At 52.2% G+C, this 16,761-nt stretch overlaps 1 protein-coding gene across 4 annotated transcripts in view; it reads left to right on the top strand.

The window, feature by feature from the left end:
• TRIP10 (thyroid hormone receptor interactor 10) overlaps positions 1-16,761 on the top strand; it is a 530,573-nt gene that overhangs the window by 377,939 nt on the left and 135,873 nt on the right. The gene's annotated exons all lie outside the window — the stretch shown is intronic.

A 16,761-nucleotide genomic window follows, 5' to 3' on the forward strand; every position in this document is an offset into this window, starting at 1 on the left:
AGTCTTAGTAGTGGAATATATAGAATAACGTTTCTGACGGGTTGTATATCACAATGGGGGAACATCGAAGAGCAAATAACCGTGGGAAAGACCAGGGGCGAATTCCCATGGATACATAGGCCGGTAGGAATCGAGCGATGGGTCTGGGCCTAGGGGGTGTCAGCACAGTGCATCAGCACTTTAGTGAGCAGTCTTCACTCCTGCCCTTCACTGTCTGCCCTGTGGGGTTTGCTGTTATGTTGTTGGCCTTTCCCCTGCTTCGCTGCGCTTTCCATGCGTGTTGGGGTTGGTCAGGTGGGGTGTGTCAGCACAGGGCATCAGCACTTTAGTGAGCAGTCTTCACTCCTGCCCTTCACTGTCTGCCCTGTGGGGTTTGCTGTTATGTTGTTGGCCTTTCTCCTGCTTTGCTGCGCTTTCCATGCGTGTTGGGGTTGGTCAGGTGGGGTGTGTCAGCACAGGGCATCAGCACTTTAGTGAGCAGTCTACACCCCTGCCCATCACTGTCTGCCCTGTGGGGTTTGCTGTTATGTTGTTGGCCTTTCCCCTGCTTCGCTGCGCTTATGCGTGTTGGGGTTGGTCAGGTGGGGTGTGTCAGCACAGGGCATCAGCACTTTAGTGAGCAGTCTACACCCCTGCCCTTCACTGTCTGCCCTGTGGGGTTTGCTGTTATGTTGTTGGCCTTTCCCCTGCTTCGCTGCGCTTTCCATGCGTGTTGGGGTTGGTCAGGTGGGGTGTGTCAGCACAGGGCATCAGCACTTTAGTGAGCAGTCTTCACTCCTGCCCTTCACTGTCTGCCCTGTGGGGTTTGCTGTTATGTTGTTGGCCTTTCCCCTGCTTCACTGCGCTTTCCATGCGTGTTGGGGTTGGTCAGGTGGGGTGTGTCAGCACAGGGCATCAGCACTTTAGTGAGCAGTCTACACCCCTGCCCATCACTGTCTGCCCTGTGGGGTTTGCTGTTATGTTGTTGGCCTTTCCCCTGCTTCGCTGCGCTTATGCGTGTTGGGGTTGGTCAGGTGGGGTGTGTCAGCACAGGGCATCAGCACTTTAGTGAGCAGTCTACACCCCTGCCCATCACTGTCTGCCCTGTGGGGTTTGCTGTTATGTTGTTGGCCTTTCTCCTGCTTTGCTGCGCTTTCCATGCGTGTTGGGGTTGGTCAGGTGGGGTGTGTCAGCACAGGGCATCAGCACTTTAGTGAGCAGTCTACACCCCTGCCCATCACTGTCTGCCCTGTGGGGTTTGCTGTTATGTTGTTGGCCTTTCCCCTGCTTCGCTGCGCTTATGCGTGTTGGGGTTGGTCAGGTGGGGTGTGTCAGCACAGGGCATCAGCACTTTAGTGAGCAGTCTACACCCCTGCCCATCACTGTCTGCCCTGTGGGGTTTGCTGTTATGTTGTTGGCCTTTCTCCTGCTTCGCTGCACTTTTCATGCGTGTTGGGGGTTGGTCACGTGGGGTTTGTTGCCAATCCTAGGCAGGCCAGGGATTCTGATGGGCTGGATGGGGACGGTGGATGGCTGCCTTGCCATTTTTAAACTCTCCTCAAAGATACCAAACCCAAAATAAATATGGAATGCAGCAACTCCTAGCGTGCTAACTGCCTGTTTGTGGAGAGAGGTGCAGCAGACGAGGGGCATCGTTGATTTCTTGTGAGTCAATTGTCATGTTTGCATCAGATGATCCTGCAAAGCTTGTATTGTGGAAGAACCATAAGGAGCCAGGGTATCCGGGCGAGTTCATGAAGGGATAATGGGATGCACATCAGAACATTGATATTGCAACCAATCAGCTATTTTTGCTGACCTATGAGTTATAATTCTCATTTCGAATGGATTGTGTCCTCCCACGTATTCCTTATCTTTCATATTTCTTAACATCCAGCTTCCTGCCTCTGAATTTTATTTTCAGTAGTGTGCGCTGTGCGTCGATGACTGGTTTTAAGATGGATTTCTAAACTCTGACCTGGAGGGGCAGAGGTTCAGAAGGCCAACCTAGTTTCTTGGAACAGGGTAACCTCTGGACAAGACAGACCAATCAGGGTAGCTATGGCAGGCGGTCAACACTAAGTCTCAGGAGGGGTGAGGGTGACTTAAGGACCTCAATGAGCATAGTGAGCAAGGACACTTACAAATTACTCCAGACAGGTGTTATATTAAAAATCTAGACACATTTATTACAAGGCCTTTGGGGTCTATCAATACAAGATATATACAAGACCATTGGGGTCTAAAGGGTTAACAGCACGAAATATGGCCACAACCTAGAAAGGAAGGAACTGGCAGTGCAGGTAGTCTTTAGTCCTCTTCAACATCAAACACACACCTAACTAAAAGGCAGTCCAAGCCCTAAGAGGAGGGGAGCCTTGTGCTCAATAGTACATGTAGTGCAGGCGCACGCGGTTGTTCCAATGGGCAAAACGGGGTCTCTTCAGGGGTCTCTAGCAGCTCAGGAAGGTGGATGAGGCGGTGAAGAATAGATTCCCACTATTCAGGGATGACCTCCACTTGAAGGCAGAGGCAGTTCCAAGGTCCGGGAATAGTTTGCTAGTTCGCACTAGCAGTAGAAAGGAGAGGGACCCCCAGGGCCCACTCGTGTGTAAAAATGGATGGAGGTGCTAGGGGCCACCAGTTAGGGTTCCTCACCGGCCCCAGGCGCACTCCGGACCAAACTTCGCCAGTCGAGTCCACTGCGGTTGCAGGTTCAAATGCGACAAAAGGACGTCTCTGTGGCTTTCAGTTTCGAAGATGCAGCGATGATTCCCAAATGGGACAGTGGCAATTTATCCGCTCCTGATGGATGGATCAGGCCAGTTTCACTGCAGCAGGCTTCAGGGGCAAGAAGGTCACAAATGCAGCGCACCTGCAAAGATTGTTGTTGTGGCTGGGCTACACGGTAACTGCATTTATTCCAGTCCTGGCCCACTCGTCTCACTTCTGACCTGGGAATGCCAAGTGTTTGATATTCGGTGTGAGGGTGCCAGGGACACAGAGCTAGCAGTATACCAAGTTATGAGGGCCTCCTTGAAACGGCGGCGGAGACAGAGCAAAGGTCCTGTGTAAGCTGGTCAGCCCACTGGTTGGCCCTTGGACACTTCCGAAGAGGCTTACTTGCAGGTTAAGATGAAGGTGCAGAGAGTAGTTGGTCCCACTATTCCAATGGGTCGAAGTATTTTCGCAGACCTTCTAGGACGACCAGATGCAGAGGGGTCCCATGGGACGAAAGCAGGCTCAGGGTGCCAAACCTTCCAGCGGTTCCTCAACTCGGCTTTTTAGTTTCAGGATGCTTGGATCATATCCTTCATTCAGTGAGAACTCCAGAGATCGACCTGGTATGGCTGTTTTTGGCCTCCTCTTATCCAGAGTCTCCGCCGCTCCAAAACAAACAGGACCCAATGGGAGATCTGCTCACAAACACACACTCCATACATGGACCAATCATGGACCACAGTGGTCCCAGGCATTCACAGCACACCAGCCCACATCCTGGAGGCACACACACAAGGCATGCAGAAGCCTGCAAAAGCTTGGCGTTTCACGGGAAACTGCCTGACCAAATAAGGACTGACCCGGGTCGGCTCGACCTGGGGAAGGCAAAGGGGCAAGATGGCCAAAGGACAGAACAAAGAACCTCGTGGCATGGCCGTTTTGGAGCCAGGCCTCCTATTTGTGCCAAACGCGGTAATCGCAGTTTATATGGCAGGAAGGTGTTAAAATTCCATGAAAACATAAGCTGCCACCAGCCCTGTCCATGACACATCTGCACATCTCCTAAAAAGTCCATCGATCGTTTCTAGGGTCTTTGTAATTGTCTATGACACCCAAGTGCACTGTACTGTAAGGTACAGTGTGCACTTGTTACATGTTGCAGAAAAGTTGCAACATTGGAAAAGGACTAAGGGAAAGAGTCTCCCAGCACTGACTGTCTAAAGGGCAAGTCAGTTTCCCCATAAAAAGTGAGTGAATGCCCAGAGGAGTGCAGCTGAAGGCTGTGCTTCTCTGACAGTCAGTCTATGGTGTTTAAACAGCAGCAAAAAGTTTGGAGGTGTACAACTGGAGGGAAAATACATTTCAAAATGATATCTTTCCTAACAACTGGTCGAGTCGATGTCCCTCGGAGGCCCACATCTTGACATCAGCGGCATCACAGGCATAAGTAGCTCGCGCAGCACCCGTTGCTCATTTCCGTTCTTCCGTGCTGAACAGCTTCGGGAACGTAACGCTTGTTCTCCAGCATGGGGTCTGGCATGGATTCACATGCTCATTAATATTCCCCGTCGTCAGGCCGGGAATCCTCAGTATAGAAAAAAATCAGTATCAGTTTCGTTTCTGATCTGTCTTTCTTAGTAGTAACCAATCACTGGTCTCTGGGTCATACTGCCCCCAGCCAATGACTGCCCTTTCCCTAAGCCCTGCCTCTGGCAGCCATCCTCAGATTTTTACCGCACGTTCAAGTGTTGGGAGTCCTCGTGGTGTAGCTCTCGAGCTTTTGCTGCGTTTTTGCACTTTTTCAGGAGATTTTTCTAATTTTTCGGTTAAATGGAGCCTCAAGCTCCACCGTTTCTACATCCGATCAACGGGGATCCGTTTCGGAGTTTTCTAACCCCTCAAGGGTGAAGATTTCGTCGGGTTACGCTTTTGGAGGATTCCAGAAGTTCTGAGGCCTACCCCGGACATGGCCCAGGAGAAAGGAAGCTCGACCCCCGGGAATCTGTTCAGGACCTGCCCTGGATACCAACTTCAGAATGTTTTCAAGGAGGACGAGCATTCGTTATGCCTCTACTGTCTCCATGAGGACAAGACGCACACAGAGAAGGACTGTGCGTTTTGTGGGAACATGTCGGAGTGGACCATGAAGGATCGCCACCTCCGTCTCGCCAACTGGCTGGAAGGGAAGAGCCCGTCAGGCGAGAAGAAGAAAAAGAAGTCCGAGCGGTCTTCTAAGTCCTGTGAGGGCGCCCCGGCGACAGGGGCCCAACAAAAGGCCAAGCACCGCGAGTCCGCGGGCACCGGGAGCGCCGAACGGTCGTGCTCCTTGGCTGACAGGCAGGGCGCATCCTCCCCGGCGCCATCAACCACGAGCCAACGCTCTGGCTCGGGTAAGAGGAAGTCCGAGAACCCGGCAAAGCTTCTGGAGAGGCCCCGGTCGATCTCGAAGATTCCGGCAGAGGGGGAGCGAGGCTCGGACCCTCCCCCCAGGGTGAAGGCCCCAGGCGTACAGAAGGTGACGATGGCCTTAATTCACCCTGCTAAGACCTCAATTGAGGATGTCGCAGCGGCCCTGGCTCAGCCTGTGGAGGCTACGCCAGTGGAGGCGACCTCAGGACCCAGAGTCTCCCTACCATCGCTGAGGGAGTCATCTTTCAGGCCCATTGAGAAGACCCCCACGAAGTCCTCGTTGGAAAAGGTGAGGGAGGGGCAGGTGGCCATCGTGGATACGGACATGACCTCTGAAGAAGAGCTCATCTAAGTCGGTGGAAGAGGCCCAGCCCACCGGGAGGGATCCCGACTAGGGCGACGACGAGAGCGACGGTGTCGCCGACGAGGTTCCTCAAGAGACCTCGCGCCCGTCATTTCCGGCACCGCAGGACACTTCGGCGGCCATTTTGTCAGTGATTCAGTCCTTATGCTCGGAGATGAGGACAAGGTTGCCCCTCACCCCGACGGAGGTACCTGAGCCAGACCCGACGGGGGAACCGGAGCCAGGACCTTCGGAAAGTCCACCGCATGATAGGAGGAGGACGCATCCTACTCCACCTCGGCGGCCTGCTCTGCCTTCCCCCCGGTCTACTACCCACGGGGATGATACAGGCACGGACACGGCTACGACAGGTACAGATGACGACGGAGGTGACGACGGGACGTGTCCCCCGTCGCCCCATGCCCGGGCGTCCCTGCCCGACGAGATTGGATCCTTTCATGCCATGATTTCCAGGGCATCCGAGCTCTTCCAGCTCTGCCCAGAAGAGAAGAAGGAAGGGTTCCTTTACCAACGGCGCAAGGCTAAAAGGAAGACGGTCCTCGCCGTACCACTTCTTGATGACATCTGGGATGAGGGGCTTGTCCTCCTCAAGAACCCTGCCACAGCGCCGGCAAAGAGGGACCGGTACGAGAAGAAGTACCGGGTCCCCGACGCTGCCCCCTTGTGCCTTCGGGCACAACCTACCCTGGATTCGGTCGTTTCGGCGGCGGCAAAGAAGAAAGCTGGGGGGGGGGACATCGGCCTCGACATCAACTTCCCCGCCGGACGGCGAGGGCAGGAAGCTGGACACGATGGGACGACGGGTCATCTCATCCGCAGCGACGACTATCAAGGCAGCCAACGCCCTGGCTATCGTAGCCCGCTACGACGGAGTTGTGGTTCAAAATCGCCCCGCTGTTGGACTTCCTTCCGGACGCTAAAAGGGCTGAGGCCCTTGAAATCCTACAGGAAGGTGAGATTGCTTCGGACCACGCCATCACGGTGGCAACGGACATCGCCGACACCGCTGTCCGTCAGTTGGGCAACAGCGTTTGCCTGAGACGACGAGGATGGCTCAAGGCGACGGATTTCCACCAGAATGTACAAACCAGGGTTTTGGACATGCCCTTCGACGGGAACAACCTGTTTGGGAAGGCGGTTGATGAGTCCCTTCAGGCCATCAAGACAGACACGGAGAGTGCTCCAACAACGACGGCCGTCCTTTCGGAGCTCCGGAGGCAGACAAGGTGCCTCCAAGGGATCCAGCAGTAGCTCATCCACGTACCGCCAAGCGCCAAGATCTTCATCCCAGGAAGCCTACAGGGGACGCGGCAAGTCAGGTGGTGCCTGTCGTCGTCGAAAGGGAGGTCAAGGAGGCAAGGCGGCCTCCAAACAAGATTGAACCGACATTGGGGTCGGGCCCCCGCCAAAGCACCCCGGTGGGAGGCCGGCTGTCGAGGTTCGTCGGCGTGTGGGAGTCCATTTCCACCGACCGTTGGGTGCTGGATGTCGAGGCACGCCCTCGAGTTTCAGAAGAAGTGCCCTCGCGTTCCACCCGTGGCCAGGAAGGAAAATCACATCCCTCAACTACTGTTGGAAGTAAGGGCGATGCTCAAGAAGGGTGCCATCGAGCTCGTCCCAGAGAGGCTTCGGGGCTCCGGAGTTTACTCAAGGTTCTTCCTCGTAAAAAAGAAGAACGGAGGATGGCGCCCCATCCTGGACCTGCGACGACTGAACAAGTACATCAAGGCACAGAAGTTCCGGATGGTCACCCTCCAGCACGTGCTGGGACAGCTGCAGGAGGGCGATTTCCTGTCGTCCTTGGACTTGGAGGATGCGTACTTCCACATCCCCATTCTAAAAAGACACCGAAAGTTCCTCAGGTTCGTGGTCCAGGGGCGGCACTACCAGTTCAACGCCCTCCCGTTCGGATTGAAGTCGCCACCCAGGGTGTTCACCAAGTGCCTCGCACCGGTGGTGGCGCGGCTGCGCCTACAGGGGATCCACGTCTACCCCTACCTGGACGACTGGCTCATCCGGGCAAGGACAAGGGAGCTTGCCGTGGAGCACACTGCAAAGACCGTCCAGCTGCTCACGGACCTGGGATTCTCCATCAACTTTCCAAAATCCCACCTGGTTCCGTTGCAAGTCGCCCTGTTTCTGGGAGCCAAGCTCGACACAGTGGCGCGGCTGGCCTCGCCGTCGGAGGAAAGGACCAGGACCATTCTGGGCAAGGTGCAGCGTCTGCTGGCCACGGACATGGCCAGGGTAAGATCTATCAAGTCCCTCCTCGGGATGATGTCCTCCTGCATTTATCTGGTGCGCCTTTGCAGGCTTCGGATGCGCCCCTTACAAGAGTAACTTGACGCCCGCTGGGTCCAGTCGAGGGGCAGCTTCGAGGACAGGATCCCTCTCAACGAGACGTTCCGTCAGGCGATCCGGTGGTGGGGTACCCGCTCTCATCTGTCCGCGGGCACAGACTTTCAGACCCCAGCACACCAGGTGACGGTGATGACGGACGCCTCCCTGGAAGGTTGGGGAGCGCACTCCGGAGATCTTCACGCGAGACGCCTTTGGCTCCCGGAGGAAAAGTCACTCCACATCAACATCTTGGAGCTCTGCGCATTGTTCTGGGCCCTCAGGTCTTTTCCTCCGTCCTTCAAGGGCAAGGTGGTAAGGATCTTCACTGACAACACCTCCACGATGTTCTACATCCGGAAGCAGGGCGGAACCAGATCCCCTGCCCTATCCAAGGAAGCCCAGGATTTGTGGCTTTAGGCCGTCGCCCAAGGGATGTTTCTGGTGCATCTTCATCTGGCAGGAATAAAAAACACGATCGCTGACTCACTCAGCAGAGAGCTGCGCTCGTGCCACATGTGGGAACTACGCCAGGATCAAGTGGATCGACTCTTCCGACGATGGGGCGAACCCCAAATCGATCTCTTCGCGACGGCAACGAATTCCAAGTGCCGGAGGTTCGCCAGCAGGTTCCCCCAGCCGAGGAGCATGGGCGATGCTTTCTCGTTCCCCTGGGACGGCCTATTTCTTTATGCGTTCCCTCCGCTGCCATTGCTGCTCCGGCTCATCAACCAGCTCAAGAGGTCCCGGTGCAGGATGATCCTTGTCGCACCGGCGTGGCCGAGACAGATCTGGTTCCCGGACCTTCTGGACTTGTCAATGTCCACACCAGTCAAGCTGCCGACGGACGCAGATCTTCTATCCAGAGAATGAGGCGCTATTCTTCACCACAACCCGAAGTCGCTGAACTTGCAGGCCTGGCTCCTGCAGCACTAGAGTTTGGAGGGTACGACATCCCGGCCGACTGCAGAGGCCAGGGCGTCTTCAACTCTCAAGTGCTACGGACATAAATGGAAGAGGTTCTCTGTCTGGTGCCGTGCACAGAAGATTAACCCTCTGCGGATTACGGCCCCTCAAGTATTGCTGTACCTACTGTCATTGGCCAAGGCTGGACTAGCTCACGCTTCCATCAAGATGCATCTGGCCCCCATCTCACGATACACCAGAACTACGGGACGGGCGTCCTTGTGGTCTCGTCGACTGGTGAAGGAATTTATGAAAGGATTGTTCCGATCATTCCCGCCGGTGAAGGCCCCTGCCCGGCGTGGGAGCTCAACGTGGTGCTGACCAGGCTCATGGGGCCCCCATTTGAGCCTATGCATTCGGCACTGTTGAAGTTTCTGTCGTGGAAAACAGCGTTTCTCGTGGCCATCACCTCCGCACGACGAGTGGGATAGATCCAGGCCCTATCTTGCAAGCCGCCATACTTGACGTTTCACGACACGAGGGTGGTGCTGAGGACGCACCCCTCCTTCATGCCCAAGGTGCCGTCGGACTTCCACCTCAACGAACCCTTGGTGTTGCCAGTTTTCTTCCCGTCTTCTTCGTCGCCGGCTGAAAGGACACTGCACTCACTGGACGTAGCTAGAGCACTGAAGTTCTACGTGGGCCGCACGAAGAGTTTTCGGAAGACAACACAGCTGTTTGTGAACTTTGGGACTGTGAATCAAGGGAAGGCTCTCTCGAAGACATCCATTTCCAGATGGCTCTCCGGCTGCATCATGCACTGTCACCGGTTCCCAAACCGACCGCTGCCCCGCCGCCCAAGAGCCCATTCGATCAGAGCGATCGCTGCTACCACGGCGTCCCTGTCTAGTGTGCCCCTGCTGGACATCTGCAGGGCTGCGACGTGGAGGTCGACGCACACCTTCACAAGATTCTACTGCGTCGATCGGGACTCCAGGGAGGAGTCCAGGGTCGACCAAGCAGTGCTGCGCAACCTGTTCGCTTAAGGTGAGCCTGGCCTGGTGAGGAGGTAAGAGATGCTTAATGTTGAGTTGTTGTATTGCTTAATGTTGAGCCTGTTGCCACCTCCCGTGGTTGTGCATGTGTGTACTGCTATGTATTCTCTTATTCATGAGCATGTGAATCCATGCCAGACCCCATGCTGGAGAAGGAACAAGTTACTTACCTGTAACTGTTGTTCTCCAGCATGGGTCTGGCATGGTTTCACATGCAAACCATCCCGCCTACCCCTCTGCGGCTCTTCACTTGGTCATACTGCCACTTTACATGCTACCAAATCTGAGGATGGCTGCCAGAGGCGGGGCTTAGGGAGAGGGCAGTCATTGGCTGGGGGCAGTATGACCCAGAGACCAGGGATTGGTTACTACTAAGAAAGACAGATCAGAAACAAAACTGATACTGATTTTTTTCTATACCGAGGATTCCCGGCCTGACGATGGGGAATATTCATGAGCATGTGAATCCATGCCAGACCCATGCTGGAGAACAACAGTTACGGGTAAGTAACTTGTTCCTTTCCATGTGATTCTTCGATTTTCTTTGAGTTTCCTGAGAACATTCTTCGAGTTTCGACGAGAGAGCTTCCTCATCGGGCCGGTTTTTAAAAATGCAGCGACTGCAGTGCTAAAATGTCCATGACGGACCCGCACAGGTCCGTCTGTGGTGTCTAGGGGCAGAACATCCGTGCTCGGAGTGTGATAAATGCATGTCGATGACAGCCAAGGCCTTGAGGGAGCGCAGAGGGAAGTTGGAGAGAGGTAGGCCTAAAAATCTATTACCGTGTGTTAGGCAACGTTTGTATACAGTACCCTCTGGGAACACTAAAAACAACTCTGACTTCAGGTATAGGAAGCCCAACCTTTGGTATAAGCTTGTACTACACAGTTTTGGTAGTGTGTTGAGCAGCCAGGCTTATCTCAAGAGGGGTCAATGTGAGTTGTAGTGGAGTTACACCGAGATTTACAGTTACTAGTATTCAAATAAACTCTTACACTCAAAGTTTCTTGCATAAACAATTATTAATTTATCAGTCAGAATAAGCCTTCTTCAGTAGGGGCACTGTAACAGTAACACTCAAATACACTTGAAAAATACACACTCTTAAGATTTTTAAATCCGCAAGTACCCATTTGGGATGGCCCACAGACACTACCTACACCCTCAGGTGACTTCAATTGCTGGGGTGCTGGGGATATGAATATATCACTGTTGCCTTTAGAATCATGTAGGAATAAGTCAAAGGAAAAGGTTACTTGGAAGAAACAAGAGACCACAAATATTCTTAAGCAGCCAAATACTTTCAGATCCCACCCCCCCCCCTATAAGAGTCATTCAGTGGAAAAGGCTAAGCCAAAGTCAATGCGCAAAAGTCTATGTAAGTTGAAGCACTTCTTTTTAGGTAAGTAGAAAGTATTTGCACAATGTTTTCAAAGTCTTTGAAGAAAAGAAGAATCAAATGTAGGGCCACAAGCTGATTAGACGTGAGTAGTAGAAGATGCAAGCAACTCTAAAGCAAGAGGCAAATTCTCTGACTTTGTACAGTACCTTTAAAATGAAGAAATTATGCAGTAGATGACTCCTGTTCCTGTGCAGCTCTGCAGATCTCACTGTTCCTGGGCCACAGTTGTGGGGACAAGAGGGAGGATGTCGGGGCACTGCACTGGGATGGTCAGAAATTCATAACCAGCAAACTTCACTTTCAGTGCCTATTCAGTGTTTCAGCTCCTCGTGCCTATCGCAAATAGCAACACCGCAGTTCCTGGCTGTCGAGATGTACTTTCCTTGCTTGTGGGGTCCCGCACTCTGTTGAGGGGGCTCTGGCTCGGTCAATCCTGCTTCCCGGGAGTCTGGAGCATCTTTCTGGAGCTCTAGGCCAACTTAACAGCAACGCACACAAACTGGTGTTCCTCTCTAGTCGGTTTCCAGCAGCAACTCTGTGGAAAAGAACAACCAGCTCTGAGACGGATCTCCATGTGGCTTACTTTGGAGTTGATTGGTCCCATCAACTCAAGGGGAGAAGTCATCCTTGCAGGGGCTTCTCTGTCGATGCAAACTCGATGTTTCGGCACTGCAGCAGCATCTCACCGGGCAAACCAACGGTGCAGGAGTTGCAGCAGGCATCTTCAAGTTTTTCTTAGGTACCTTCGTCCAGTGGTCGACTCTGCCTTCCAAGCCAGGTTTGGTCCCTTTGTTTGTTTTGTCTTTGGCGGGATTCACGAGTGAAGCCCGCCTCTGGCTTCAATATGACTGGCAGAGGCAGGAAGTGAGGGAGGTGCCCGAAACTCCCTGTGCTTAATCCGCTTGGTTACAGGAATGCACTAAAAGGTGGTTGGTCGGCTGGCTGTCGGGCAAGGACCGCTACCCTGCTGTGTGATTGACAGCTAGGCTGTAATGAATGGGAGAAACCTGCATAAAAGCTGAGGCTTTTGGCTTGAAAGGCAGAGTGGACCATTGGATGAAGGAACCTGAAGAAGAACTTGGAAGAGACGCCTGCTGCAACTCCTGGACCGTTGATTTGCCCAGTGAAGCCCTGCTGCTGTGTTAAAGCTCCGACTTCATTTCGACTAGAGAAGCCCTGCAAGGACGACTTCTCCCCTTGAGTTGGTGGGACCAATCAACCCCAAGGTGAACTCGTCTGGACATCCTCTCGGAGCTGGCTGTACTTCCATCTCTACTGCTGCTGGAACCAAAGTGCCAGGGAGAGGAACACCAAATCGAGTGGATCGCCTTTCCTGAGCACCTGGAAGATCCTCCGGACTTCCCTGAAGCAGGACTGAGCAAGCCTGAGCCGCCTCAACAGAGTGCTGGACCCCAGATGCGAGGAAAGTCTGAAGTGGTATCTGAGAACCAATGTGTTGCTATTTGCTGGCAGACACGAGGAGCTGAAATACAGATGTGCCACTGAATTGGAGCTTGCCCATTGCTGCTGCTGAACGTCCCATTGCAGTGCAGGAGTCCACAGACGTCCTCCCTCTTGTCATCACGACTGAGGCCCAGGAACACCAGGATCTGCAGAGCTGCACAAGCACAGAAGCCAGCTGGAACCATTTCTTCTAACCAAAGGTACTGTAAAGTCTAAGAGAATTTACCTCTTGTGGTGTAGCCTTACTTGCTCTCAGTTGAGACTTGTCTTGGTTAACCTTGCAGAGTTGATTGCATCTTTGCCCCTCTCAAGCGTCCGAGCTTGTGACCCTTCAAGTGAATCCTATTTCTACAAACTTTTCTAAAAACATTGTGCAAGACTTTTACTTGCCTGCAAAGAAGATCTTCAGCTCCTCTAGACATTTTTCAACTACTATTGGCTGTCCTGGCTCCCTGAGAGACTATTCTTACCTTCGACTGTGTGCCTTTACCTTTGCCTCAGGAAAGGGTTACATTTACTTGACATTGGAAGGTTCAAAAAGTACTTACCTGTTAATAAATCATTTGTTAACCTTTGTTTTATTCCCCTATCTAACCTTTGCAACAAACTCTATACTGCTCTAAATGTACCAGTGATAAATCAATGTCCACAGTGTCCTAGCTATTTAAGTCGCCTGTGGGTGTAGGAAGTGTCTAAGTATCAGCTGATTTAGAGAAACTAAGTTTGTTTTGAAGTATATTACAACCGTTACATGTTTTGCTCCCTTCTGAAGAAGGCTTATGTAACTGACAGTGAAATAAATTAATAATTGTTTTATCAAGAAACCTTGAGTGTAAGTGTTTATTTGAATAACTTTTACTGCAAAACTCTGTGTTACAACTCTACTGCTCACATTGACCCCTCTTGAGATAAGCCTGGCTGCTCAGCCACGCTACCAACCTGTGTAGTTCAGACTTATACCAACGGTTGGGTTCCTATTGCCAGCAGGTCAGGGTTGCTGTAGTGCACCCAAAGGGTACTGCACACAACCTTGCCTAGCAGCGGCCAAATCCCTTGGAGCTGCAATAAGGCAAACTCAAAACCGCCCCACAGGTGCGGCCTGGAGGGGTAGGTCCTTTCGCTATAATTCCGCATTCAGAAAAAGCAGAGGACAGCCAGCTCAAAGAGGTCAAAGATGATTCCCCCCGTGGTGGACGGGGCAGAGGTACTAAGACCGCAATAGCAGGGGCTGCCTTACCTTTAGCCACAGCATCAGTCACTCCAAAACCTCTCTGAGGTGTTTGATCACAAAACCGCAGTAGGAGGCAGGTTGTCACAGCATCTGACAGAATGGCAGGCTATTACTTCAGATGTGTGGGCATTGGAAACAGTTGCGCAAGGTTACTGCCTTCCTCTCCTGCTAAAACCTCAGTCATCCACAGGGAGACAACTCTTTGAAGATTCCGGATCCGCTGCTTAAGCAGGAGATTTTAATCCTGCTGGAGAAAGGTGCTATAGAACCGGTACCTGTAGCAGAGAGGAACAAGGGTTGGTACTCCCCTTATTTTCTAATTCCAAAGAAGGTCAGAGGATTGAGACCCATCTTGGACTTAAGACACTTGAGGTTTGTCAGGAAGGACAAGTTCAAGATGGTGACCCTTTCTCAGATCCTTCAGGCCCTCCAGCTTCAGGATCGGATGGTATCATTGGACCTTCAGGATGCTTTCTTTCATGTGCTGATCCATCACAAGCACAGACAGTACCTGAGGTTCGCTGTTGTCAACTCTCCTTATCAGTTTCGGTTTCTACCATTTGGGCTAAACTCTGCCCGAGGGTTTTCACCAAGCTAATGGTGGTTGTCGCAGCAAGTCGCAGGAGAGGGGCGATTCACATCTACCCCTACCTGGACGATTGGCTGATCAGGGCCAGTTCCCCATAACAAGCCCTAGATCATCTCAATTATACTTTCCACTCCCCCCACAGAGTGGCTTCTCCCTCAACATCAAGAAGTCCCACATGATACCATCACAAAGACTCCAATTCATCGGAGCAGTCCTGGATGCATCCTGGGGAAAACCCTTCGCAACCAGAGGTGAGGGCTCAAGACATTCTGCAGATGGTGACCAAATTCCAGAATGCCCAGCATCTTCCATCCTTCGATTTTCTGAGGGTGCTCGTTCTCATGGCATCCTGCTTTTTTCTGGTGCCAGAGGCTCACCTGACAATGCGATCTCTCCAGTGGACTCTCTGACCCAGTGGTCACAGCTCTCGGGATGGATGTCGGATCTTCTACTGATCCCAAGCAGAGGATCACTGACTCTTCAGTGGTGGGCCTGTCGGGAGCACATCTTGAAAGGAGAACCCTTTTCGTAACCATGGCCGGAGATAACAGCAGTGACGGACGCCTCACTCATAGGGTGGGGAGCCCATGCCAACGACTTGACCATCAGCGGTCAATGGTCTCCATCGGAGTCCAAACTACACATTAACCTTTTAGAGCTGAGGACAATCAGACTAGCGCTGAAGGCCTTCCTACCATCTGTACAGGGAAAGAATGTCCCGATAATGACTGACGACACAGTTGCCATGTACTACCTCAACAAAAGGAGATGTATGGTTACTACCACTGTGCAGAGAGGCAATGCAGCTTTGGTTTTGGGCAGTACAAGAAGGAATCTATCTATTGACAGTTCATCTAGCCAGAGAGAGGAACACAACGGTGGACGCTCTGAGCAGGGAGAGCGCAGTCTCCCACGAGTGGGAACTAGCTCAGTAAGTCCTTCAAGAGATCCTCAAGTGGATCTGTTCGCGAATAGTTCTGCTCAAGGGAATTTCGCCTGAGAGGAGTTCTAGGAGACGTGTTTGTGGTGGACTGGGAGTTTCCACTTCTCTACGTGTTTCCTCCAGTCCCCGTCATTCCTTACGTAATCAAGAGGTTGAGAAGGTTCAGGAAATCCATGAACCTAATTGCCCCGGATTGGGCCCGGAGGACGTGGTACCCGGACCTTCTGGACATGTCCATCTGCCCTCCGATTCGTCTTCCACAAAGAGAGGACCTTCTCTGTCAAAAGAGAGGAGTGTCGGGTTCTCCATCCGGATATTGGGACCCTCAGCCTTCCCGTTGGAATAAGGTCTGCAGCTGGTGTAGAGATAAGAATGTTGACCCTTTCTCTTGCAATACAGGTCCCACTGTGGGATTTCAGTTTGGTTTTAAACTTTCTAATGGACGCTCCTTTTGAGCGTCTTCATACTTGCCTGTTAAGACTTCGTACCTTGAAGACAGTTTTCTTAGTAGTAGTAGCTATAACATCTGCCCGGAGGGTGATTGAGCTACAGGCTTTATCCTGCAAGTCTCCTCATACTGTTTTTCTTAAAGACAGAGTGGTATTGAAAGTGAAGTCTAACTTTCTCCCTAAGGTTGTTTCTGATTTTCACATCACTCAGAAAATAACCTTACCATCCTTTTATCCTCTGCCACACCCAGGGAAAGAGGAAGAAAGGCTTCAGACTCGACCCTAGGTGTGCACTGAGTTTCTACAGTACCAGATAAGCAAAACTGAGACCGAATGATCAGTTGTTTGTGAGCTATGCAGGGCATGAACTGGGTCTAGCCATCACCAAACAAACCATCTCTAGATGGATTATTTTAACAATTTCAGAGTGTTACAGACTGGCCGGTAAAGACCCCCCGATCATCTAAGGGCTCACTCCACCAGGGGTATCGCAACTTCGTCTGCTTTGCAGAGGGGAGTTTGAATAAAGGATATTTGTGCAGCTGCCACATGGTCGTCTGCACACACCTTCATGAAATACCACAGCCTGGATTCTTCCACTAGTCAAGAGTCTTCTATTTTTGGAAAGGCAGTACTGCACTCTGTGCATTCTTGTTTCACTTCAATTTTACTCCCTCCGATTAACGTCACTGCTTTTGCTAGTCTATCAAAGATAAGGAATACGTGGGAGGACACAATCCATTTGAAGAACAAGTTACTTACCCCTGGTAACTTTCTTTCGACTGTATGTTTCTCCCACGCATTCCTTATCGCCCCTCCCATCCGACCCCGCGGTAAATCTTCCCTTGTGGTTAGTCTGCGCTCTCTCAAGGGGAGTAACCGTCTAACTGAAGACTGTGCTTCACTCTTCA

This window comes from Ambystoma mexicanum, chromosome 3q (genome assembly GCF_040938575.1).
Source record: "Ambystoma mexicanum isolate Mex_15411 chromosome 3q, UKY_AmexF1_1, whole genome shotgun sequence".
Classification (NCBI taxonomy): Eukaryota; Metazoa; Chordata; class Amphibia; order Caudata; family Ambystomatidae; genus Ambystoma; species Ambystoma mexicanum.